Genomic DNA, 26,258 nt, shown 5'->3' with positions numbered 1-26,258 from the left:
CAGCTGCGCTGCGTTGCTTTGATTTTTTGAGATAGGGTTGTACTGTGAAATTCAGGTTGGCCTTGAGCTCACTATGTGGCCCAGAAGAGTGTTAAACTCACAAAGATCCTTGTGTCTCAGCCTTCGCAGTGCTGGGATTACAGGCATGTGTCACCATGTCTGGCACCACAGCGACATTTCGAAGTTGTTACTACCCTACAGGCAGCATTCTTTTATTTGGTTCTTGATTTCAAAACTTAGTTATAGTCTCCACTCTGAGTCATTAATCTACAGAGACAAATGTGTCATAAATGTTAAAATTTATTTTAATGGATACAGTGAAACTGATCGGTCTTTATATTGTGGGTGTAGACCAGTAGGTCCTAACTGAGGTAACTTTGTGCCATCCAGTCCACCTTGGGACTGTCTGACAGTGTTTAGAGACAGTTTTGGTTGTTACAACTATGTGTGTGTGTGTATGTTACCAAACATCCTACAGTGTGCAAATCACCTCCCAACAACAAAATAATCCATTACAGATTACCATCTGCAGTGCAATAGCTTAGTTCACAGGTATCAGTATATATAGTTAGTCAGGGTGAGAATCTTTCCAATTAAATGCTAGATTAAAAAATCTTCTGAAGATTCTCAGGACTTTATCAGACCCAAAAGCTACAACTCTTGTTGCATAGGTCCTGCTTTACCTTGGTCTTAACCATCCAGCAGAAAAGTATAAAAACGAAATATAAGAAGTAAAGCCATGCTGTTATATTGAGCTGTAGGGGACTCAGGTCACCAATTTCTGACATTGCCAGTCAAGTGGAAGACCCTATACTATTATGGGCTACTGGACTCTTTTAGAATATTTTGCTGAGTTTACACACCTATAATATTCAAATAATGGAACTTAACAAAAAAGGGGGATACAGATGAATGTCCATTTTGTATCTGTGTATTCAAAGTGGTTAGAATAGATACATAGTTACATTCTCTTCATGAATAGAGTGATTTGTTCTAATGGTGTTTGTAAATAGGATATCATGTCTGCATCTTGTACAGCAATTAACCACTAGGAAGAATGTATGCAATGTGTTAATTATTGAAACTGTCCTACCAAAAAAAATTAAATAAATAAAAAATTTTTTAAAAATGCAATACCTGCTTTCTATAACTCCTCCCCCAAAACAATCCAGTTCAAAATGTCAGTGCTGCTTATTTGAGACGCCACATAATTTTTCATTTCTTTTCCTTCCCTAGCGCTTCCCTCCCTCTCTTCTTTTTTCTGTTAGGTTTCTGTTGATGCAACAGAATACTTACGTAAATACCTTATAGGAGGGAAGATTTCCTTTGGATCACTGTGATTTCAATGCGTAGTCACATGACCCTCCACCTTGAGCTGTGCAGCACGATACATTGTGGCATGAAACATGTGGAGGTCTATATACCTTCTGGTGGCAGGAAAGCATGGGTGAAGGGTGTGAGAAAGTGGCTGGGGTCCTGGCACCCCCTTCAAGGGCACATTCTCAGGGTCCTTACTTCCAGTAACCCCATCTTCAAAGTTTTCACAACATCCCAGTAACACCATAGCTGGAGGCCAAGCCTGTAGCATCTGAGCCTGTGGGGATGTTTAAGATCCAAACCATAATACTTGGTCTTTGCCACCCCTCCTTTCCTTCTTTCCATGCATTGGCAATAGAGATGGTAGTTTTTAAATGACACAAAAGGCTATATTTTCTCTGCTTTTAGTTTGTTGAATAGCTAAGCTAATTTCGTTCATTTGTTGCAAGGAAGAGAAACTAATTTGAAACTAATTATAATGGCCCTGATTTTTTTTTTTTTTGATTGCCAGTATTTCTTATGTTTTATATTTGCTTTCAACTATGAATTTTTAAAATTAATTTAATTTGGATGTTATATACAATCCCAGGTTATAACAGGTTTGCTAGTATGAATTTCCTTCATTTTTTATATGTTTAATTAGATAATACAGTTACATAATTATCTTTCAGAAATCCTTTTTCCATTAGTTTTCATATGTGATTGTCAAAAACACCCCATAAAATGTGTAGGGTATGTGTTAGCTTCATTAGTTGGCACATAAGGAGACAGACTTGGGTTAAATGACTTTCTATACATGTCAGACAAATGTAGTGACTTGGAAGTTTGTCTTGGTGGCTTTTAAAGTTGCCAGTTGTTATCATTCCATATAATCTTGAGAGTCCTGTGAAACGGAATACTTGTTATATAGATAAGAAACTGAGAGATACTAAAGTAAACTATTCAAGGTCACTTAGCTCAAAATGTAGGTCTCCTCCCTCCCTCCTATGGTGCTGAGGACTGAAGGCAGGGTCTTTGCTGAGCTGTATTCCTAGATCTTTTAAAAAATTTTAAATTTTGAGACAGGGTCTCCTTAAATTGCTAAGTTGCTCAGGCTGGGCTTGAATTTTGATCCTCCTTCAGCTTCTCAGAATGCTGGGATTATAGGCACATGGCCACCAAAATGTAGTTTTGAATGTTTATATTGAGCTAAGCTGCCTTTCTATGTATTCTTTTCCAGTAAATAAATTTGACGATTTTTGGATAAATCTACTATTGCACTTGTGTGACTACGTCTTTTTATACATACTCTACTGCTCATTTTGCCACTTGAATCAGTGGTGAATTCAGTGTTTGAAGTCCTCAGATTTTTGTTTTGGTTTTTGAAGCAAGGTCAAGCTCTGTATAGTTCAGGTTGTCCTCAAATTAACTGTGTAGCCCAGGGTAGCCTGGAGCTTGCAATAATTCTCCTGCCTCAGCCTCCTGGGTGCTAGGGTCACAGCCATGTGCCAAACAGCTAGGTCCTACTCAACTTTGAGGCGAAATTCACTAGTTTTGGTAAACTATACCTTACTGTTTAGTATTGTTTTCCAAAAACAGCCCAAAGAGCTAGTTCTCAGTTGTATTTGAACGTATTTGGGTGAAGCAGCCTGTGTGAAAGGCTTCATGTCGCCAGTTGAAAAGGAAGTATTTATATGATATTTGGACTCTGAGAATAATGTGGATTCGGAATAGAAAATGAGATATATAAAGTAATTATATGTCAAGCTGAATAGACAAAATGGTATTATGGTTTTTATTTTCCTTTTGAAACAGAGTATATTTTCAATGAGTACATCATTTTTGTTAATTGATGGGACCTTTTAATAGTCTATTTTCTACATTTGGAAATTTAAATGTTTTCATAAATAAGTCAAAGATAGGATTTTGGCTGGTATCTTGTACTCTAACTAATTGAAAGATAACATTACAATATTTTCCATTGTTACCCTCCTATAATCCTGTATTGGAATTTTGGTTTTTCTTTTTAACATAAAAGTAAAATTGTATGTAGGGCTGGGACAAAACTCAGTGGCACAGTGCCTGCCTGGCAAGTGCAAGGTCCTGTGTTTGATTTCTGACACCAAAAATAAATAAATAAATAAATAAATAAATAAAACAAAACAAGACAAATCTATCTGCCTGTCAGTCTCTCTCTCTCTCTCTCTCTCTCTCTCTCTCTCTCTCTCTCTGTACCATAGGGTTCTGAATTCAGGTTTTTAGATTTTATAAAACCATTCTAGACTGTCATTTTCATTAGATAAAAGAATATCTATAAACATGTGAGCAGTTTTGTTTGAAGATTATTTGATAATATTCAACTGTTAGAATAAGTTTTAGTGGTTAGATGTAATAGTTCTGTAATTATGTCTGTTGGCTATATTTCAACCAAGGTAATGTGAAGCTGCATCTGTAGAGGGGGACACCAACCTTTGCTAGTATAGTTGTATGTTAGGCGAAAAGGATAATGATTATTCTTAGTGATAGAGACTTGCAACTTGTCATATACCTAGATTATTATAACAAAAATATTTTTCTGACCTACATGAAGAGAAAGTTCATATGCATATAACTGTAGTGCTTATGTTATTGATGAAAAGATCACCACTGAAGTATAGCTGAAACAAAACTTGCAGACTTGCTAAGCAAGGGAGAACAATGCTTGGAAAGCACAGTTTTCCAAACAGTCAGAAATGTTTTATGTAGGATTGTGAGGAAGCTTGGAATTTTGAGACTTGCAGGTTTTCAAAAGTGAGACAACATAAGGATTGGCCAGGTTTAGATTTAGAGTTTAATCTGGCTTTGAGGAGGTAACTAAATTTAGGTGCTGATTAGCTGAATACTTAAGTACAAATAGTGAGGAAAATTTAAAGATTGATTGATTGGGTCAGATTTAAAACTGGTTTTGAGGTTTCCTGTTCCCAGCTTGGGGCAAGAGCAGAACAATCCTTTCTTTTCTCTTATTGAAGAGTAGGTACTCTTTAGGTCTTCACATTTATGTCAAACATATTACTATTAGTTATTGTGCTAATATAGTTCTGACTTTGTATTTCTTCTGAAACCCTACAAGAAATGACTTAATGAGCATTGTCTTCTGTCTACCAATCTCAGAATTATGTCACTGAAACTCAGACTACTTTAGGATTTTCCCTATATATAGTTAAAAGATACAGTGTTACTTGTGGAAGTTCTTTAATGTGATGAACATTGTTACTTTTATGCTTATTTTTTACTCTGTAGGAGTATGTTATATCATGTATCTGCCAAAATTAGTCTTAATAGGTGTTGAATTTAAAATTTTGCTGTTTTTAGAGTTAGAAGTAATAACTTTTGGAAAATTAGCAATTATTTTAAAACATTTAGTGGTTATATTCTGTGCCTTTTATATGGTAAGGTAGGCTGAGGCATTTTAGTATCTGAATCATTTTACTTCAATTATTTTATCAAAGCACCATTTATATAAATTATTTCAGTTGTTTAATATTTGTATTTTTTTTATTCTACAGAGTGAAATAAAGCACTATAATCTGTAATTAGTGGAATGTTAACATTTTTCCAAATTGATTGCTCATGTAATGGTTCAGCTTAAATTTTTCCCCTATATAAATATTATTACAGTTATTGCTTTTGTACTATATATTTGTATATTTTAAACCTTATTTAAACTTTATAAATTTATAGTTAATTAATCAGTACTTTAGTTGGCTGAGAAAATAGTATCTTCAATGACTGAATGTGGGTACTGGAATTATTTCTTTGCTATCTACAGTATGATAAATGGATTGAAAACCATCTCATCTCTGTACACAGGTACTGGGTAGTTTGGCCTTTATTGCCTAGTGATTTTAAAATACTAGGTTAGGTGATCTTTTATTGTGAACTGGAAAAAACAAAGGTTTTCCCATAAAGCATATTTTCTAGTCTTTGCTAATTGTTTTAGTTACTTTTCTCTCGTTGCTGAGACAAAATACCTGACACCCCAAATTAAAGAATGAAAGGTTTTAGCTCAGTTTGTGGATGTTTCAGTCCATAATCAATGGGCTCCAACACAGAGTGGCATGGCACAGGGGCAACAGTTCAGGGGCAGAAGACAGCAAAGCAACAAGAACAAAAGATGTGTTGGGGAAGTGCAAGTCTCTTTTTCTCCCTTAGATGCTGGCTACCACCCACTATCTCTGTACCTTCCTCTTTTTTAAAATAATCTCTGTCTGTTTGTCTGTCTCTCTCTCTTTCTGTCTCTCATACAGGGTCTTGCTATGCAACTCAGACTTGTAGTAATCCTCCTGTGTCAGCCTCTCCTGTACTGGGATTGCGGGCATGCACCACTATACCTAGTTTTGGTGGCCAGCATGATATGCGGTACTCGGGATCGAACTTGGGTCTTTGTGCCTGCCAGGTAGTGTGCCCTCCTCTTGTACAGGCTCAAGATATTCAGAAAGTGAGAACCCTAGCCTCCTGTTGAGGCACTGAAATTTCTACTAAACTTCTCAAGTTGACACACTGTATCAGCCATAAAAAATCTACTGCTTGTCAACTTACCAGACACATTTCCTTAAGTGGTTTCCAGATACAAAGACATGCTTATTCTTATCATTTCATAACTTGAACATTATAGCACAGGTTTAACAATCCTTAAGAGCCAGTATTAAGTCTGTCAACATTATATTACATAAGAACCATAACATTTTTCCCAGGCCTCCCAAAAACTCATGGGTATCCCTCTATGCAGAAGGCATTTAATCCATCTGCAAGAGTCGCCAAAATCCTAACAGTTTTAGCATTGCTGAAAAACCCGTCCTAAATCTCCTCTCAGATTTAATGCAAACTTCAAGAGCCTATACAGATGAAAGTTAAACCCTTTCAACATTCAGTGGTACAAGGTAAACATTTTCATTCCAAAAATTACAAATGGGGATACAAAGGATTGGGACGAAAGCAAATCCAAAATCTAGCAGGGCAAAGATTAAGTCCTGTTGTTCCATGTTCAGCATCTAAGGCAATCTGTAACAAGTTGTGAGCTCTAAGGGCCTGTGTGGCTCCACCCCTGTGGCATGTCCAGTGGTTGTAGGTCCTTTGACTTCTCCCATGGGCCTTCTTTGTGCCTTCCATGTGATTTTCCTTAGACAATCCATGTTCCTGGCTTTTCCAACCTTCTGGGGTCTCCAGTGAACCTTTGGCTTCTCATTTACAGCTTCTCAGGGGCACAGTGCTTGGCCTCCCAGGCCTTCTGAAATAGGGTGGAAGCCTTTTTAACCCTGTAACTCTTGGCATTTTGCATGCATCTAAACTAGTGAAATGTGGATGATGCCTAGGTCTGCTGCCAGCTGGAGCATTAGCCAGGTTTTCCCCTGTCTTTTTCTCTCAAGCTCTTAGGTCCAGTGCCTGGATTGCTGAGCATTCAGAATTCAGTTCTGAGGAACAAATATATTAGTTTAATGGATAAAATGTTATATTTATTTCTTTTATTAGTGAAGTTGGGCTTCTTATCATGTACTTATTAGACTTTTATAATTTACTTACATTTGCCTAATTTAGCAAATAAAAATCTAGAATGCCTTGTTAAATTTGAATTTCAGGTAAACAAAAAGCAATTTTTTAGTATAAATGTGCAGTATGGTACAATGTTTAGGATATTCTTACACCAGAGTAAATGTAGTATTTATCCGAAATTCAAATTTAGTGGGGTATCCTGAGTTTTACCAGGTAAAGGTAATTTCTATGAATTGTCTGTTTCTATTCTTACCAAAATTTCAATTGAAAAACAAAATTCAAAAAAAAAAAAAAGAAAAAATTCAGTTGCATTTTCTTTTAGTTTTTGCTAAGTTTTTATTTATTTATTTAATTTTTTTATAACATTTATTGGATATTAATCCCTTGGTGTTTTTAGTGGTTGCAAGCATATTCTAGGATTTTTGTCTTCTAACTTTGTGGTGTGCTTTGTTGAAAAACAAGTCCTTAAGTATTTATAGAGTCAGTTCTATCAAAATTTATTCATGTTGTTTATACTTTGGAGACCTTCCTCAAGAAATATTTCATTACCTACAGTTACAAATACATTTTACATTTTTCTTCTAATGGCTTTATAGCTGTATGTTTCATATATAGATATTTAGTCTACTTGGAGTTTATTTTGTGGGAAGAGTACAAATGACCCATGACTTCTGTTGGATGAATTTCTGATGATTTGATTTAATGATATTTCAACTTAACAGTGATATAAATAAGGATTTATTAGAAATAATTCTTCTAATTTTGAACTTTTGTCGTGAACAGGTATATGTAAAACAGTAGTACTTTTATAAAACTGAGAGTGGCAGCAGGGAGCTGGAATAACCAGTCAGTCACTTAATTGCAAATACAAACAACTGATAGTAACTCTACAGTGCACTGTATTGTTAAATTGATGTTAGGTATATTAAATGTATTTTCAAATTATGTTTTTAACTTCTGATGAGCATATGAGGCGTAACCCCAATGTAAACTGGGAAACATCAGTATTAGGAAATAAAGCTAGAGAAATAATGATTGTATGTGTAAGGACTAGTAAGCCATGGCAAAGACTTTGGTTTTTATGCTAAATGAAATAGAAAGGCAGTGAAAGGTTTGAATAGAGGAGCCATAGTCTGAAATATGCTTTAAAAGAATTCCTCTGAGGACTGTTGAGAATAGGTTTTATGAGGGTATGGTAGAGACAACTAATTCTTCTCCAATCCTCCCCATGTTAAAAGCCATACAGTTTAGCTGGCTCTATGGTTGCTGCATAGAGCTTTATATTTCAACTTTTCCTACCATGTAGATATGGCTATATGTTTAGCTTTGGCCCCATTAGGTATGAACAGAAGTGACATGTACAGCGTCAGGGTCTGTCTGTCTATCAACAGAGTCTTGCTATGTAGCTCTGGCTGGCCTTGAATGCACTGTATAGTCTAAGCTGGCCTCAAACTTGTGGCAATCCTGTTGCCTCAGCCTTCCAAGTGCTCCACCATGCCTGGTCTAGGGTTATCATTTTAAACATAAGGTAGTTGTCCTGGACTTTACCTACCTTACCCTTTTCCCCACTGATGGGAATGTAGCAAATTATAATAGTAACAACTGTCTTCAACCCAGAACTACAAATCTTGTGATAGGATAGCAGAGCAATAATGTCTAGATCCCTGGATGGCCATCTGGCGGAAAATCAACTACTGTTTGCCCTTCCTCAACCACCTGTGTATCACTATACTGTTTGAAGGTCAAGAATGCACTTCTGTGTTTCAGAGTTCAGTCCCTGGTTCTGCCAAAAAAAAAAGAATACACTTCTATGTTTCAGTCACTGTGTTTTGTCATCATATTGTAATAGCAATTTAGTTCATACTCTATACCAGTGATGGTGAACCTTTTAGAGCTTTCAGTGATACAAACAGCTTGCTGCAGCACATGTGCCATAGGTTTGCCACCTGTGACCTATACAGTGCTCAGATGAGTACTTTAGATACACCATTTCAGATGGAATAGTCCATAATGACAAGCTGATAAGCATTGAACTGCCTCAGTGTTTGGGCAATGTTCAGTAGAAACCATATTATATAGACTAGACAACCAGTTACCTTTATTGTACAGTAGCAAAACATTTGGTGAAACTGTCATCTGTGATAACTCGTAGGGCCATTAATTTGTCTACTCAGTCTGTACTTCCTGGAGAAGTGGTTTGAAAGAATCAGATTGTTAAGATTCATTGAATATCCTTTGCTGCTTTTGTAAAGAACTACAAGAAGACATTACTTAAGGGCTAAATTAGATGTTTTGCTATTAGATTTCAAAAGAAGTATATAGTTGATAGTATATAGTTAGTTAATTATTTGTAGTTAATAGAGGTTATTTCCCTATGCCTTAATGACTGAATAGATTGAAAATTCAATGCAGAGGGACGTTACCATGTTGGAAAAAAAAAATTGCTTCTGTGTCAAACAGTAAGAGGTAAGATTGTCATTCTCAGGAACCATCTGCTAGATGTTCTTGGCTCAACAATGGAAGCTAGTTTAGGCAGGAATTAAGGATTTGTGTTTTTAACCTCAACTAGTCAATTCAACTACATAACAGTTTCAAATACAAAGTCTCAATTTCCTATGACAACAAAAATTTCTTTTTTAAAAATTTTTATTCATTTTAATGAGAAAAAGATAAAATAGCAATGAAACAGTTTTAAAACAGGTTAGTATGACATTTGCAGTAATTAATACATTGCATATTGTTGTCTTCATAGTAGTTATTCAGAGGACAAGATGCAGACATGATATCTTGTCTAAACAATATTAGTACAAACTTTTATTCTCAGTGAACTAAGAGAAAGCTGTATATCTTAAATCTCTTGTGTATACATATATTTTTTCCTTCCCTTTTTTTTTCACAACAAAACTATCCTTTATTTACACTTTTGTGAAGTTAGTAATGCATGACCAGGTTGCCTAGCAGCTGATAGCTAACCTTAACTAGACAAGATGTTCATCTCAGGAGTGAGGTAACTCATTTGCTTTAGGCACTGGGCCAAGTCCCACCTACATATATTTGATCGATTTCCTAGCTTTGTTGCTCCCAGCATATCCTCCTTTTTCATTTTGTTTTTTCAGAGATGGTTGTTCCACTGCAGTTAGAGCAGCTGTATTTGGAGAAGTCTTTAAAGGACTTTTTCATACTTGAAACTGGTCTAAAGATTGTAGGTACTTGAATTCAGCAAAATAACCCAATATAGTCCAACAGTCTGTAATAGTAGTGAGTTATCAGCACAACTGGCAAATGTCTGAAGTTGTTGACTTGAGCCTTTTATAGCTCAGTTTGTTAATATAGCTTTACTTTTTATATCTCATGGTTATACTTTTCTGCTGGATAGTTAAGACCAAGTTAAAGCAAGACTTAGATAACTAAAAATATAACTTTTGTATCTGACAAGGTCAGTCAAATCTCCTCAGGATTTATCCTGAAAACATGTCTCGCACTTTGTAGATCTTTTGTTAGTGTCAGCTATCTCATGAGTCATGGCCATTGCTTGACCAATTTGCTCTCTGTGAAATCCTGAGAGAATTTTTTTTCTCTCAAGGTAACTGTCCTTAGGTACACTATACATCGTCAGTCACTTTCCTCTGTGGCTGCATAACCTCCTTGATCAGGAAACTTGAGGCACCACTGAGTTATATGAAAAAAATTTTTCTTACTCATAGTATGTTGGCTGTGGCTGTGTTTCACATTCTCTGCCATTCTAAGATGAAACTAAGATTTAAAGAAAGATTATGACCATTGGTATTCTTTTTCTTTTTTTTCGGGGTCAGGAAGTTGCCATTTTTGTGACAGGAAAAAGAGACAAGGCAGAACCAGTTCACCACTAAGAAGTGGTACTGTTACTGTTATTTATATTTTATTAGACAAAACAAGTCAAGTGGCTGAGCCTGAAATCTGGTATAAAGGAACATCTCAAGTCAGATTGTTTATCTCAGTGATGGGGAACTATTTAGAGCTTTCAGTGATGCAAGTAGCCCACTGGGGCATGTAAGCCATAGGTCCACCACTGCTGGTCTATCCTGATGTCAGTAGAGTGTGGTGAGATAATCTTCTTGCCCTGAATCATACACCTTTAAGGTACCTGACTTTAAATCAAGAGAGGATTTGATGGATCTGCCACAGGTGCCAGCAAATAAAGAGGAGAGTTGACAAATTTAATATCTATGACTAAACTAAGTCTTTAGTTGTGGTTACTGTAATATTGCACTGACTGAAAACAAACAGACCTGTTCAGTCTTTGAGAGGATTATGTTGCCAAGTAAGGCACACAGTTAGCTTGCAAAAGCCTGTAATTGTTTGATGTTGTTTGGCACTTAAGTATTCAAGTAACCTTTGGCCTCCAAATTAGGACCAGCAACAAGTAAAGCATTAGATCTTTGCTTTCACTTTGGAGCACATCGTCTTCTATATCTCCTTTATATATGGTCAAAGAGGATAATAGAAAAGAAAGAATCTTTTTGCAGCAAGCCCAGGGCTTCAGCAGAGAAAAGGACAAAGGAGTTTCATTTATACAGCAAAACTTGAATACAACCAAGGGATTTACTTGTCTTTGGGAGCATGTGTTCTTTGTAATTTTCTTTCAACAGATGCTCTACTTTTATAGAAATTATTTCTTATGCTAAATTATTGTAGATAAAGACTCTAGATTTAGGATAATATAACAATACTGACAAAAATAATTGTAAAAACATCTATGACAAGATTAGTAATAATAGTAATGACAACTAATAGTTTTTGAATGATTATTGTGTGTCAGGTACTGTCTCAGGGGTTTTATAAGTGTTATTTTATTCCAGCTTTTACAATTGCCTGATGGGTAACTACTGTTATTCTTGTTTTACAGATGAGTCAGGTGAGGTCCTAGAAGAATGAATTCTCTCTCCATAGTAACACAGTTGGTTATTGGTAAACTGAAATTCTAGCCAGGCCCACTCACTACTATGTACTGGTGTTGATGCCCAAAACTGCAATGTAATAATATTTGGAGATGTACCCTTTGATAAATAATTTCATTCAGATGAGGTCATACCATTGGTGTACTCCTGCTGGCATTAGTGCCCTTCTTTCTCTTCCAGGTAAAGATGTAATATCTGTAAATCAGAAAAGGGCCCTCAGAAGAAACTGACCATGCTGACATCCAGATCTTAGGCTTCCCAACTCCAGAACTGTGAGAGTATGTTTCCATGTTTAGTCCACCCAGTTAAATTCTCTTATGGTAGATTGAAGTCATTTAAGACAGAGCCCATGCTTTTGCTACTATACATCAAAGATAAGCTTTTCTCAGATCAATATTAAAATTAATAACAAACTGCTGGGAAGAAAGGGCTGGAAAAGTGGAAAGAATGCCAAAAAGAAATAATATGGAAGCTGAGATAACCATTTTAATTTTTAAGATGTTAGAATTAAATTGATGCTGTCCAGGAAATTTACAGTGAATTTCCTATGCCTTAGGGAGAGCAGTTTTGGGTTTATAGGAAGCATCTAGGTTGCAGAAGGTTAAGTAGTGAATAGAAGGGCAGGAAAAACAGCTCAAAATTTCTTTTCAAAACATTTAACTATGAGGGAAAAGGGGCAAGTGGGAAGAGGGAGAGAGAGAGACATAAAGTCTCTGGCAGTGTGTTCTTTTTGTTCATTTGTTTGTTTTATGATAGGAGAGACTTGAGCATTTATATGTAGTAGGAGGAAACTTAAAAGAAAAATTGAAGATGTAGAGGCAGTAAGGTGATAAATGATGATATCAGATCCCCTAGAAGGTAGATGGCTTGAGTTTCAGAATACTGGTTGAAGGTTACCTTTGGGCAGGAAGAGGAACACCCTTCCTCCTCACTGCCAGGAAGGAGGTGAGAATGTATGTATGGTTGTTGGTCAGAGATGGAACTAAGTGGGGCCTGACCTCATAACCTCTTTTGTTTCAGTGGAGGTGATGTCATTTGTTGAGGGAAGGGAGAATAAGAAGTTTGAAGAAAGTGGTATAAAGTTGGAATTGATTCTATGAGAAATGAGAGGAAACTGAGTAGGAATCTGAGAAAGAAAGATGGGAAGCAGTGAGACCTGTGGAGTTGGGAGACCATGCAATTGAAGAGTCCTCAGTCCCAATGATCCCCGGTCTCCCTGATTGGGGCTGGTTATAGCAGTGATCTCCAGTCCAGGTGTGTGAGTGAAGTAGCTGGTTAGGTTGACCTTTAGTATGTAGCAGAAGGACAAGTTAACCAGGCAGTGGAGAATTTAAGGCCAGGAAGAAGGCAAAGCTGAGTGTTAGATCTTCGGTGATGTTGAATAAGACGCTTGAAGCATGGCTAATAGATTAGCCAACGGAGGGAAGTCAAAAAAATTGGAAGCTTAAGCAGATTTAAGATCAAGTTTGCTCATTTGTTCATTCAATAAGTTTATTGAGCGTTTATCTCCCAGGTACTATTCTAGGTGCTATTGCTGCCTTGATCAAGGGGTGATTCCCACAGTTCCTAGCTACATAGAGCCTAAGTCTATTGGAGGAGTATAAACAAGCATTTTTTATATAAAATTTCCGATGGTAAAAATGTTAAAAAGGGGACCAGCCAAATAGCTCAGCGGATTAAGTGCCTGCAAGCAGGCATGGGGGCTAGGGGTTCCATCCCGTGCCTGCACTACTGCTCCCCCCCCCCATGCTGAGACTGCAGTTGAGACTGGGTGTGGTGGCACATGCCTATAATCCCAGTTCTTGGGAGGCTCTAAACAGGCAGATCACCATGAGTCTGATCCAGTAGTGAGACCCTCCCTGTAGACAGTTCCCTAAAAATAAAAAGAAGAAATGTTAAAAAGAAAAATGAAAGGTAAGGGGTATAGATAATACGTTAAATAATAGATTGTGAATGAGGCTCTTGGAAGAAGTACTGTCTGAGCGGATACTATGTGTAGTCAGGGACCTAGCAGTATAGTTACAGGGGAGAGGATTCTTGGGTAAGGAAATAGCACTCACTTGTGCAAAGCCTTGATAGGGGTTAACTTGAAGAATGACCTTGGTGCTAGGGAGTGTGAGGGAGCAAAAGATCAGTAGTCAGTTGGAAGCATATTATGAGTGGCAATTAGGGTCACTGGAAGGATTCAGAATTTTACTCCTGCCATGGGAAATTAATTGGAAGGATATGTATTAGAGCAGTGACTTGATCAGTCTTACTCTTCTGAGGGCTAATACTGGCCACCTTTTGGAGAACAGACTGTCAGTAAGGGTTGAGAGTCAGGAAGATGAAAAAGTATGGTGAAGTCTCAGCCTGGAGTGCTACCCGGTGAAGAATCCTGTTGCTGCTCCTTTAAGCAGACACACCCAGTCCACAATAGGCATTCTTTTTTGTGGATAAAGGCCTGACCCCAACCCTTGGCTTATGCCGCACCCTTTCCTGTTTTTGATGTACTTCTCACCCACTTCATTATTCATTCTCCCATTTTGTCCTCCTCTCGGCTTTCAGATCTGATGACATTTTGCCTTCTGGGCCCAGACTTCTTAGACTCACTTTCAGATCTATTGTTTTCACTCTTCAGAAAACTTGCTTAGATACTCTCAGTATAAACTGAGTGTGTAAGCCCTCTTTTCTCCGTGAGGAGAATGCGGGTTGGAAGTTAAGCCTCTGATCCCTCAAGTAACTCTGGGACAGCTGCCAGGTCACACTGTAAAAAGGTCTGCATGGAAGGTGACTTTGCCTTATCAGAGGGCATCCCTCAATCACCTCGGGTCATGCTCTCCCAGTGCGTCCTATGTCTTCTTAATCTGTAGCCACACAGCTTTCCAGATAGTGCCCTGTCCCCCTGCATACAGAGTAGAGTGCTGAGGGCACTCAGAACAATGTGGCAGTCATAGCACTTCTTTCTGAGTGTTTTATTCATTGGCTATTACTTAATTTGCCATAACTGTGTAGTAAGACTTAACATAGTTTTAATTATAGGCTATGGGTATCTGTCCTCAAATTCGTTTATTGACACTAAGATGTTTGATAGATACGCTACAGTTTAGAAAGTAATATTTACATGGAACTTTTTAAGAAAATGTACAACATGAAGAAATTTGAAGTTTGCATAAGTCACTGGGTTTGCTTTCAGTTTCAGTCTTCAGGAGATTATCATTGCTCTTTGCTAAGAATACTTTGATGGAAATGGTTAGAAATACCTTGTTAAGTTATCAGATTTGTAGTTATCTACTTTTGTTTTTATGTTTAATGAAGATAGTAAATATTTTTCATTCAACAGGGAATAGGACTCAGCCATGATCTAGTCTCTTTATTAAAGGTTAAATATTCGTATTTTCTTCTTTAGTCAGATTTAATTTTGATAAATGCTGTTAAAGTAAACATTGCTGCATTACAAAAGAGGATTATAAGAGCTAGGTGATAACCTTGTAATTGGAGTAATACTCAAAATAAGGTTTCCTACTTTACAAAATAAGTTTGATTCTTTAGATTTATAAGAAATAGGCTATCATTTGCCTTTTTTTAAAAAAAAATTCTTTATTTATTTGGTATAGGCCCTCGCCATGCAGCTTGGAGTCATAGTGATCCTCCTATTTCAGCCTTCCTTCCAGGGGTGTGCTAACATGCCTAGTTTCAGTGGCTGGCACGGCATGCTCTGGGCCATGACATGCAGTACTGGGGATTGAACCTGGGTCCTTGTGTTTGCCCGGCAGGCATTTAGATGACCAAGCTATCTCCCCAGCCATATTGCTTGCCTTTACCTCTTGTAATGTTTTCTGCATTGAGGGTAAATCTTCAAATACCAGGATTAAAATTTTGTCAGGACTATTCACTACTAAGGATTTGATTTAAGTGTAGCCTTGTCACTAGGGATTTTGCAAAACTATAACACAAATGAGGGCAAAGGTTTGTTCATGTTCAGTGATGTATCCTGGCATAACATTATTTACATTAAACTTATTGTCTTTTGAGTGAATGAATATAGAAATAACATTATGTGATAGATGAGACCTTCAGGATTAAAGGAGGGAACCTTCTTGAATGTGCTGTCACAATGTTGCTACCAATATATGGCTTCTTTAAATTAAAAGCAGGAGCACAACAGTAAGGTTTTTTAGTGTCTGCCAGTTGTCGAGTCTGTGTAATTGTATAGTCTGCCAATTCTTCCAATTCTTTGTGCAAAATGGGGATAGAAGTACAGAATCTAGTTAGTGCTGTGGATGCACAAAGAATACATGATGGACAGAATAGGAGAAAATGCTTGCAGATCATATTATCTGATGATTGGCTTGCATCCAGCTTTTATAAAGAACTCTTACAACTCAGAAATAAAAAGACAAGTACTCAAGTAAAAGTGAGCAAAGGACCTCCAAAGACTTTTTATAAAAGTGAGTAAACACATGAAAAGACACTTACTGTCATTTGTCTTAGGAAAAAGCAAATAAAAACAACAGAAAACACCATGTGACTTATACTAGTTTTATTTAAAAAATAGTATTGGTAATAATGTAGACAGATTGGAACCTTTAAACCTTTTTGGTAGGAATGTAAATTGAGCAGTCATGTTGGAAAACAGCTTGATAGTTCTTCAAAAGGTTAAACCATACTTTTGAGTTTCCATCTATTGAAAATTCTAGTCCTAAGTATCTACCCACAAACAACTACACAAACCTTGTGCAGGAGTAGTTCTAGTGATTTTATTCTTAGGAGCTAAACAGTATAAATCACCCAAATGTCTGTTGGTGGAGGAATGGGTAAGCAAAATGTGCTATATCTATATAATGAAATATTATTCAGCACAGAATGATGGAAGTAGTGATGATAGTATAACATGAATAAATTTTGAAACATTCTGCTAAGTGGAAAAAAGCCAAATGTAAAAGGCCATATATGATTCTATTTCTATAAAATGGAAAGAAAGTCGATTCTTTCTGAGCTCAAAGGATTGGAGGGAAAAGATGGGGAGTGACTGATAATGGGTAAGGGATTTCTTTTTGGAGATTTGAAAATGTTCTAAAACTATGGTGATGTAGGACTTTGTGAATATACTAATATCATTACATTGTAAACTTTGTAAGGGTGAATTGGAGGTTGAAGTGCATATATTTATAAAAATGAATTCTATCTCAATGAAACTATTAAGGAATAACTGAGGCAATATGTGGGAATATATATTATTTGAGAAAATACTGTTATTATTTTAGTTTGACTGTAAGGCCTTTAAATAGTAGCTAGATGACTTAGCATTTTCTCTTTGCTTACAGCCTGTGACTTTTATGCCATGACTCAACTTTATAACATTGTAACTCAGCCATATAAAATATTGAAAATGTTGAAATATAAAAAGAAAACTTTGTCTATTTTTATTTAACTGATTTTCTGAACCAGTTAATTAGCAATGAGTAGAATATGTCAGTAAAGAATAGATTATTAGAATCATAAAATTTTAGAGCTGGAAGAAACTTCAGAAAGTTCGAAGGAACTTGGTAAACTCTGGTTTTATTGTGTGAGGGAACCAAGTACTATAAATGTTATCATGTTTTAGGGTCCCGAGTTGGTAAATTCTAGAACTGAGTTGGTGTTTTTTTCTGTTGTCTTGTTCTCTATTTTGTTTTGATCCTGTTAATGGTGTTAGTACTAAAATGTTAATAGCAACTATTTAAATGTTTCCTATGTTGAGGGCACTCACTTAGACACTTTATATATATTACCTTGATTCATCTCCACTTTGCCTTTTAGAGACACTGTATTTACTTAAGCATTATTTTTCTGTTGCTACCATAAAACAAAAAACAAAACCCTGTGGTTTAAACAACACACATTTATCATCTTACAATTTTGAACTGTGTTAGAAACCCACTGTAAAATCTCTCTGATGGTAAACAGGGCTGTATTTGTTTCTAAAGGTTTTGAGGGAGGTCAGTTTGCTTGTCTTTTTTAACTTCTAGCAATAGCATATGTTCTTTAGCTTGTAGCCTCCTCCATCTTCCAAGCCAGCCATAGCCAGTCAGGTCTTTCTCACAATGCTGCCTCCTGGGTTCTGAACTTTCTATGTCCCTCTTTACCTTTTAAGGACCCTTCTCATTACTTTGACACACTTTGGAAATTTAGGATCCTCCCTTTATTTTCAGCTCTGTTGATTAGCAACATTTATTCTATTTGTTTCTTTAATTCCCTTTGCCATGTAATATAACATAGTCAGAGATTTTAGAAATTTGGATGTGAACATCCTTTAATGGGGAATGGAAGCACTTTAATTACTGTAATTTGTTAGTTAAACAGATTTAGGTTCAGAGAAGCTAGAGAACTTATCCAGTATCACAACATTAACAAGGGAAACAGGTGATAATTAAACCTGGCTCTTTAATTGTCATATATACATATATTTTACAATAATATAGTTGTTTCCATGAATTTCATTTAATCCTAGTCTGGAAAAGTAAATGCAAGGGTGAAGTGTTCAAGTAGTAAATATCTCATTTTAAAATTTATTTTTATTAAATGTCCTTAAGGGCTGCAACATGAGGTTTTTATATATTTAGTGAAATGGTTCCTATAGTCAAACAAATTAATGTATCAGTCATCTTGCGGTTATTCTTTTCTGTGGCAAGAGCACTTAAAATAAACTCTTTCAGCAAAAATCTTGAATACAGTATTATTAGTCTTCATATTGTATATTACTTCTCTAGCCTTCTTTATCCTACACATTTGAAACTATGTTTTTTAAAGTTTTTTTTTTTATTTTAAGGAGAATAAAAGGTAAAAAAAAAAAAAGGAAAAAGATACAGAAATTAAAAACCAGGTAATAAGAAATTAATGCTTATTATAGTGCATATTGTTATCTTCATAGTTGTTGTTCAGATTACCAGCTATAGGCATGCAAAATTGATGAAACAATTAAGGATTAACTGTTCTTTCAATAAACCAATAGAAATTAGTAGTACAACTGGCTATCTTGTGTATATGTACATATTTTTCTCTTTCTTTTCTCCTTTCTCACATTCCAGTTGTTCTTTCCTTTTGAGCATTTTTTTCCCTGCAACTATTTTATTTATTTATTTATTTATTTATTTATTTATTTATTTATTTGGTACAGGGTCTCATCACGCAGCTCAGACTCATAGTGCCCTCCTGTCTCAGCTCCCCAGTGCTGGGATTACAGATGTGTGCTGCCATGCCCAGTTTCAGTGGCCAGCATGGTGCACCTGCGGTTCCAGGAGTGGCCCAGCATGCAGTACCAGAGATTGAACCCAAGCCCTTGCACTTGTCAGTCAAGTGCTTAGACCGCTGAGCTATCTCTACAGCCCTTTTAACTGTTTTTTACTTGAATCTCATTTTGTCTTACCCTATTCTAAGTAATCAGCATTTTATTTTCTATATGTATTCAACCTTTTCTTTGTAAATATTCTGTGTGTGAGACTATGTAGTACTTGTCTTTCTGAATCTGGTTTATTTCACTTAGCAGAATGTCTTCTAGGTTCTTCCTTGTTGTAGCAATTGACAGCATCCCTTTCTCTTTAAACTCAATATAAATTGTTACACATGCAAAGACACACACACACACACACACACACACACACACGCACGTATGTGTACCAGAGTTTATCAGTTTGCTATGATGTGGATATGTTTAATTGTATTCCCCAAAGTTTCATGTGATTTAAATCTTTTGCCCCTAGGGTGGTGGTATTGGAAGATGGTGGAAAACTTAGGAGTTGGGACATATCCTTGCATATTATCTGACCAAAGTGCAAATGAAACTGGAAATTATTGAGAAAAGAAACAGCAAAACCTCCATAAACATATGGAAATTAAATAATACCCTCCTAAACAATCAGTGGATCACAGATGAAATCAAAGAAGAATTTAAACAAAACTTACATTCAAATGAAAATGCAGATAGAACTTATTGGAACATGTGGGATGCAATGAAAGCAGTCTTAAAAGGGAAATTTATAGCAGTAAATTCTTATATCAGGAAAACAGAAGGAGCCCTAATAAACTATTATGCTGTACCTCAAGCTCCTAGAAGAAGAACAATCAAGGCCAAAGCCCTAAGAAATCAGAAAGATTGCAGCAGAAGTGAATGCTATGTAGATGAAGAAAACAGTACAAAAAATTATTAAATCAAAGTGTTTGTTCTTTGATAGAATAAATAAAATTAATAAACCAGTCAACCTTATCAAAAAAGGAAAGAAAATATATTCATGCAATAAGGAATAAAAAGGATGAAATCCCTCAGACATTGTAGAAGTTCAGAAGATCTTCAATAACTACTTTGAAAATATTTACTCTTGCAGCATACAAAACACACAAGAAATGGACAGATTCCTAATACATATGCATTATCAAAGCTAAATCAAGATGTAAAACTTTTGAATAACCCAGTATCAGTTAACAAAATTGAAAATGTAATGTAAAACTTGTCAACAAAAAAAGCCCAGGTCCTCATGGATTCACAGCTCAATTTTAAAGAAGGTTAGAGAAGACTTAATGCTAACTCTTCAATAAAATTAAAAGGGAAGCAGTTCTCCCAAACTCATTCCTAGAGGCAAGCATTTTTCTGATTCCAAAACCACAGAAAGACCCAACCAAAATAGAGAGCTATAAGTCAGCCTCCCTAATGCACATACATGGAAAAATCTTAAATAAATGCTATCAAACAGAATGCAGCAAATCATCAAGAAGACTATACATCATGACCAAATGGGATTCATTCCAGGAATTCAGGGATGGTTCAACATATGTAAATCCACAAATGTAATACACCACCTCAACAGAGCCAAAGACAAAAGTCACATGATCATCTCAGTAGATGCAGAAAAAGCTTTTGACAAAGTACAACACTCATTCATGATAAAAACCCTACAGAAAATCAGAATAGATAATCTTTATGTCAACATGATAAAAGCCATCTATGACAAACCAACAGCCAACATCATACAAATGCACAAAACTGAAAGCCTTCACCTTAAAGTCAGGAAGACAAGGACGTACACTGTCACCAGTCCTGTTCAATATAGTTCTGGAAACATTAGCCAGAGCAATTAGGCAAGAGAAAAATAAAAGGAATAAGGATTGGAAAGGAACAAGTGAAATCACTATTAGCAGATGATACGATACTCTACATAGAAGACCCCAAATACTGCAAGTGACTTGTAAATTTAATAAGCAAATTCAGTACCATAGCAGGATACAAAGTCAACACTGAAAACTCAATAGCATTTGTATACACAAACAATGAATGCACCAAGACAAATTAGGGAAACCATGCCCTTAACAATAACATCCCCCCCAGAAAAAAAGAAAAAAGAAAAAAATACTTAAGAATCAATCTCACAAAGGAAATAAACAGACCAAAGAGGATTTCAGAAAGTGGAAATATATTCCTAGCTTTTTTTTTTTTTAATTTTTTTAATTTTTTTAATTTTTTATTTTATTTTTTTTTCAAAGTTTTATTGACAAACAGATAGCAGTGAGACAGTTTCAAATCATATCGGAAGGACAGTTTCAACAAATAATACACTGCATATATTCTTCTTAGTGGTTAATTGCTGTACAAGATGCGGACTTGTGATCCCATTTACAAACAACATTAGAACAAATCATTCTATTCATTAAGAGAATGCAACTATATATCTATCCCAACCTCTTTGAATACAGAGATACAAAATGGACATTCATTATTCCTAGCTTTTGGATAGGAAGAATCACAACAGTGAAAATGGTCATACTACCAAAATCGTTATACAGATTCAATGCAATCCTGATTAAAATGTCAGTAGTATACCTCACAAATCTAGGGAAAACATAACTAAAATTAATCTTGAACAGTTAGAGACCTAGAATAGCAAAAGCAATCCTGGGCAACATAGGAACTTCAGGAGGCATCATAGTCCCTTACTTGAAATTATACTACAGAGTTACTGTCCTGGTGACTTTTTTCTCATTGCTGGGACAAAATACCTGACACCGAAATTTAAAGAAAAACCAGTTCACAATTATTAGAGGTTTCAGTCTATACTTGGTTGGCTGCAAGGAAGAGTGGTACATGGCAGGGGGCAGCTGTTTATGGTGGCAGAAAATAGCAAAGAGCAATGGGAGGAGCAGTGGCTGCAGTAGCTAACAAGCCTCTCTGCCTTCCTCATATTGTATGCAGATTACCCACCCCACAGTGTGTGTAGCACTCACACCCATCATCCCAGCATTGAATCATGAATTGAACTCTAGAAGCCTGCCCCAATGACTGCATGAGGCTTTGGGGAGAAAACTAGACGCAAGCCATAATAGCTACTATGATAAAATCAGCATGGTACTGGCACAGAAATGGACCAGAGAATCAATGGAATGGATTAGAAGATGCAGACGCAACTAAAACCACACTCGGCCACCTTATCTTTGACAAACAGACCAAACGTGTTCAGTGGAAGAAAGTCTCTTTAATAAATGGTGCTGGAAGAACTGGCTTTTCACAGACCAAAGGCTAAAATTAGATCCCTGTCTATCACCATGCACAAAACTACAGTCAAAATGGTTCAAACATTTAAATATTAAAACTGAAACACTAAATCATCTGGAGCAGAAAGTAGGTAGAAATCTTAAGGACATAGAGGTAGGTTGTTTATGAACAAAAACCAAACTGCATGGGAATCAACTGGGATCTCGTCTTTTTAAAATGTCTTTTCACAACAAAGGAAATCACCAACAGTGTAAAAACAAAACCTATGAATTGGTAAAAAATTATAGTCAACCCTTGAATTGGGTTAAAATTACAGTAGACTGTCCCTCAGACAGAGAAACTCTATCTAGAACATATAAAGAATTAAGAAAATCAGGCTTCTCAAATTCAAAGCCCCAGTCCAAAATGGGATGAACATATACTTCACAAATGAAATACAAATGGAAAATAAACAAATGAGAAAATGTTCAAGATTATTGGTCATTCGATAGATGCAACTTAACACTGGAAGTCCATTTTATCTCAGAAAAGATTGCTGTCATCAAGAAGTTACCCAATAAATGCTGATGGGGCTGTGGGGAAAAAGGAACCCTTCTCCACTCTTGATGGGAGTGTAGACCGATACAGCTGCTGTGGAAATCAGTGTGAAGATTCCTCAGAAAGCTAGGATTACTGAGGGGAATTGACTTACCTTGTCAGATACAAAAGTTACATTTTGTGTTATATAGGTTTGTTTTATCTTGGTCTTAACCATCAAGCAGAAAAGTATTAAAAACGAGGTATAAAAAGTAAAGCCCTATTAATATGCTGAGCTGTAAAAGACGCAATTCAGCAACTTTCGACATTGCCAGTCCTATGGTTAACCCACTACTATTATGGACTACTGAACTATATTGGATTATTTTGCTGAATTCATGTACCTACAATATTCAAATGGCAAGGGAATACCCATCTCTGACAAAACAAAAAAAGGGGGCTATAAATGAAGGACCATTTTGTATCTGTATATACAAAATAGTTAAGATAGATATATAGCTACTTTCTCCTAATTCAATGAGAAGAAAGATTTGTACTAATAGTGTTTGGACAGTATATCATGTCAGCATCTTGTATTATGAATAACCACTAAAAAGACAACAATATGCAATATATTAATTATTGAAGCTGTCCTACTAATTGGTTTTGAAATTGTCTCATTGCTATTTGTTTCTTAATAAAATTAATTTAAAAAAAATTAGGATTAGAAGTCCCATTCAAGCCAGTTATGTCCTTTCTAGATATTTTTCCAAATGAACTGAAAACATCATACTATTGTGATTTATATGCATCCATGTTTATGGCAGTGCAATTTGTCATAGGAGAATCTTGGAAACAATCCAGATGTCTACCAACTGAGGAACTGATAAAAAAAAGATCAGGTATTTTTACACAACGAAGTATTACTCAGCTATAAAAAAAGATAATTATGAGGCTTTTTAATAGGTAAATAGATGCAACTGGAGACCATACTGGTAAGTGAAATCAGACCCACATGTGTACACACCATATTGATTCACTAGCGTAAGAACCTGAGAGTAAAGAAAATGGAAAGGTACAATGGATACTGTGAAAGGGAAAGAATCTGTTCAATGGGAAGGAAAAACAGTTGAGGTAAAGGAGAAAAGGAAGAAGGGAAAAAGATGTATTTATGTATGCAGGATGGCTTGGACAATTGTACTGCTGATTTCTGCTGGTCTATTGAAAGAAGCTAAAGTTTAATTTTTTTTTCTATTTAATTTCCTATAACTTTTTAAACCAATTTTGCATGTTTATATCTCATAGTCTAAGCAACTAATTTGAAGATGACATACAATACAGTAACCATTGTCAATTTCTATTATTTTGTTTAGTGAAATTCTGTATCGTTTCTAATTTTTTTTAACCATTTTGTATTTTCTTTAAATAAAACATGTCAAACTTCTAAAAACACTTTAGTAGTAAAATAAAGTAACTAATGTCTTTCAGCTTAAAGTGTTGGGACCTAGTGTCAGTTTGTTAAGTTATTGAGCCATGCTTTCAGAAAGCAATTATCCTATGACTTCTTGAATTTTCATGAGAGGTTTGTTATAAAAGGAGCAAGCCTACCTTCACCCAACTTTTTGCTTCTTGGCTTGACATGCATCCACTTGCCTCGCAAGTACACTTGCCTACACAGTATCACTATGAGTTGATGGAACCAACAGGTGACCCTGAGATTAGAGTCTGTGCTATATCATTTAGACACAAACCTCCAAAACTGTGATTTAAATAAATCTGCAGCATCTCTCATGCATTTTAGTATAGGGGAGAAAAGATGACTAATAGACTGTTCTTCTGTGGATGGATACTTAGGTTGTTTCTATGTTTTACATAACTAGTATGAGTAATGTTGCAGTACACATGGGAATGTAGACATCTTTATAAGGTAGTGATTTCATTTCCTAAGTATCCATCCAGATGAGTGATTGCTGGGTCTGCTGAAATAGTAGTTCTGTTCTACACTTCTATAGGATCCTCCATATTGTTTTTCACAATGGCTGACATCCCCAATGATAGCATACAAACACTTTTTCCCCACATGTTCAGTAGTATGTCTATTGTAGCTCTTATGAAAGTAAAATTACATTTAAATAAATCAAGATAGAGGTTATATGAGTGGTAGTGAACATATGGCACATGTGTTACCGTTTTTTTAAGGCAAAAGAAGTTAATGTATAAGCTTTTTCTAAATGAACTCAGTATTTAGGTTTAATTGTAATGTGGGAACTTTGCAGTAAATAAGTAGGATTTGGATTGTGGCTTGGGCACTCTAGAAGGGTTCAATGGTTTACTAGCTGAGTTAATTTTTTTATTATTTTATTTTGAAGGGTAAAAACAAGAGCAAGAAAAAATCAAAGACAGAAACAGGGTAACGTAACAATACATACATTATAGATTTTCAAAACGAATAGCTTATTAACAGTGATATATTACTCATATATAATATTGTTATGTTATTTTTATCATCAAATCTGTTGCTAAGATTAACATAGTTATGCAAGATGGGACATATGACTGTATATTACCACATGCTTTCAAGAAATCTTAAATTTTTGTTCCTGACTCATTTTCTTTTACTACTTTAAAAAAATAATTACTTTAAAGAGAGTATAGTAATAATTGATATGATGTTAGAAATGGTACACATTTAGAAGACCAAGCTGACAGGTATTTCAATCCCGATTTTAGTATTATACATTGCTGTCCTCAATGTAGTTGCTTAGTTCACAAATATCAACATAGAGAGTTAGTCAGGGTGAGAATTCTACCCATTAACTGCTATTTTCAAAAACCTGATGGAAATTCTTAGTACTATTGCCTTATCCAACTTGTATATGTACATGTATGGCTTTGCCCCTACCATATTTCCTGACTTTTCTTCTTATTCTCTCTTTGTTGTTTAATCCTTAAGTTCTGTGTCTTTCCATTTAAGTGTGTCTGTTGTATCTTTCAGTTTTTATTTCTTCTTTTGAGTTCTTACACTAGGGGGACAATATGGTATTTTTACATGTGGGTCTGGTTTATTTCACTTATGAATATAGCCTCAAGTTGCGTCCACTTACCTGTGAAGACTTTGAATTTGTTTTTCTTTATGGCTAATATTCCATTGTATAAAAATACCACATCTTTTTCTTCCATTCGTCAGGTGACGGGCAGAGTTATTTAGTTTTATTGATACATTTTAGATATACATTGTAATAAATTTCATCATAGGGAATTTGTACCTATAGTTGGCATATTTGCTTCTTCATTTTTTCCCATTCCCCTCCCTCTCTTTAGCTTCTCTTCCCCTTTATTTATATAGCCTTGTTTTCATATTACCTTTTACTTTTTTTTCTTGTTCCTTTTTTCCGTTCACCCCCTTCCCTTGTTTTTTTCTCATTTGGACATTTTCTTCTCATTTTCCAGTATCTATTTTTTATTTTATTTTATTAAAA

At 35.6% G+C, this 26,258-nt stretch overlaps 1 protein-coding gene across 11 annotated transcripts in view; it reads left to right on the top strand.

Moving 5' to 3' along the window:
• Znf438 (zinc finger protein 438) overlaps positions 1 to 26,258 on the top strand; it is a 241,573-nt gene that overhangs the window by 5,721 nt on the left and 209,594 nt on the right. Inside the window, exon 3 of one of the 11 annotated variants that reach the window (XM_023701861.1) lies at positions 11,711 to 11,772. The exons of the other annotated variants lie outside the window; for them this stretch is intronic. The gene's annotated coding sequence lies outside the window, so the exon portion shown is untranslated. The remainder of the gene's footprint in view (positions 1 to 11,710; positions 11,773 to 26,258) is intronic. 11 annotated transcript variants of the gene reach the window in all.

Source organism: Octodon degus, unplaced genomic scaffold (genome assembly GCF_000260255.1).
Source record: "Octodon degus isolate 3935 unplaced genomic scaffold, OctDeg1.0 scaffold00141, whole genome shotgun sequence".
Lineage (NCBI taxonomy): Eukaryota > Metazoa > Chordata > Mammalia > Rodentia > Octodontidae > Octodon > Octodon degus.
Note: the sequence above shows the minus strand (reverse complement) of the source record. Positions and strands in the feature narration are given on the sequence as shown.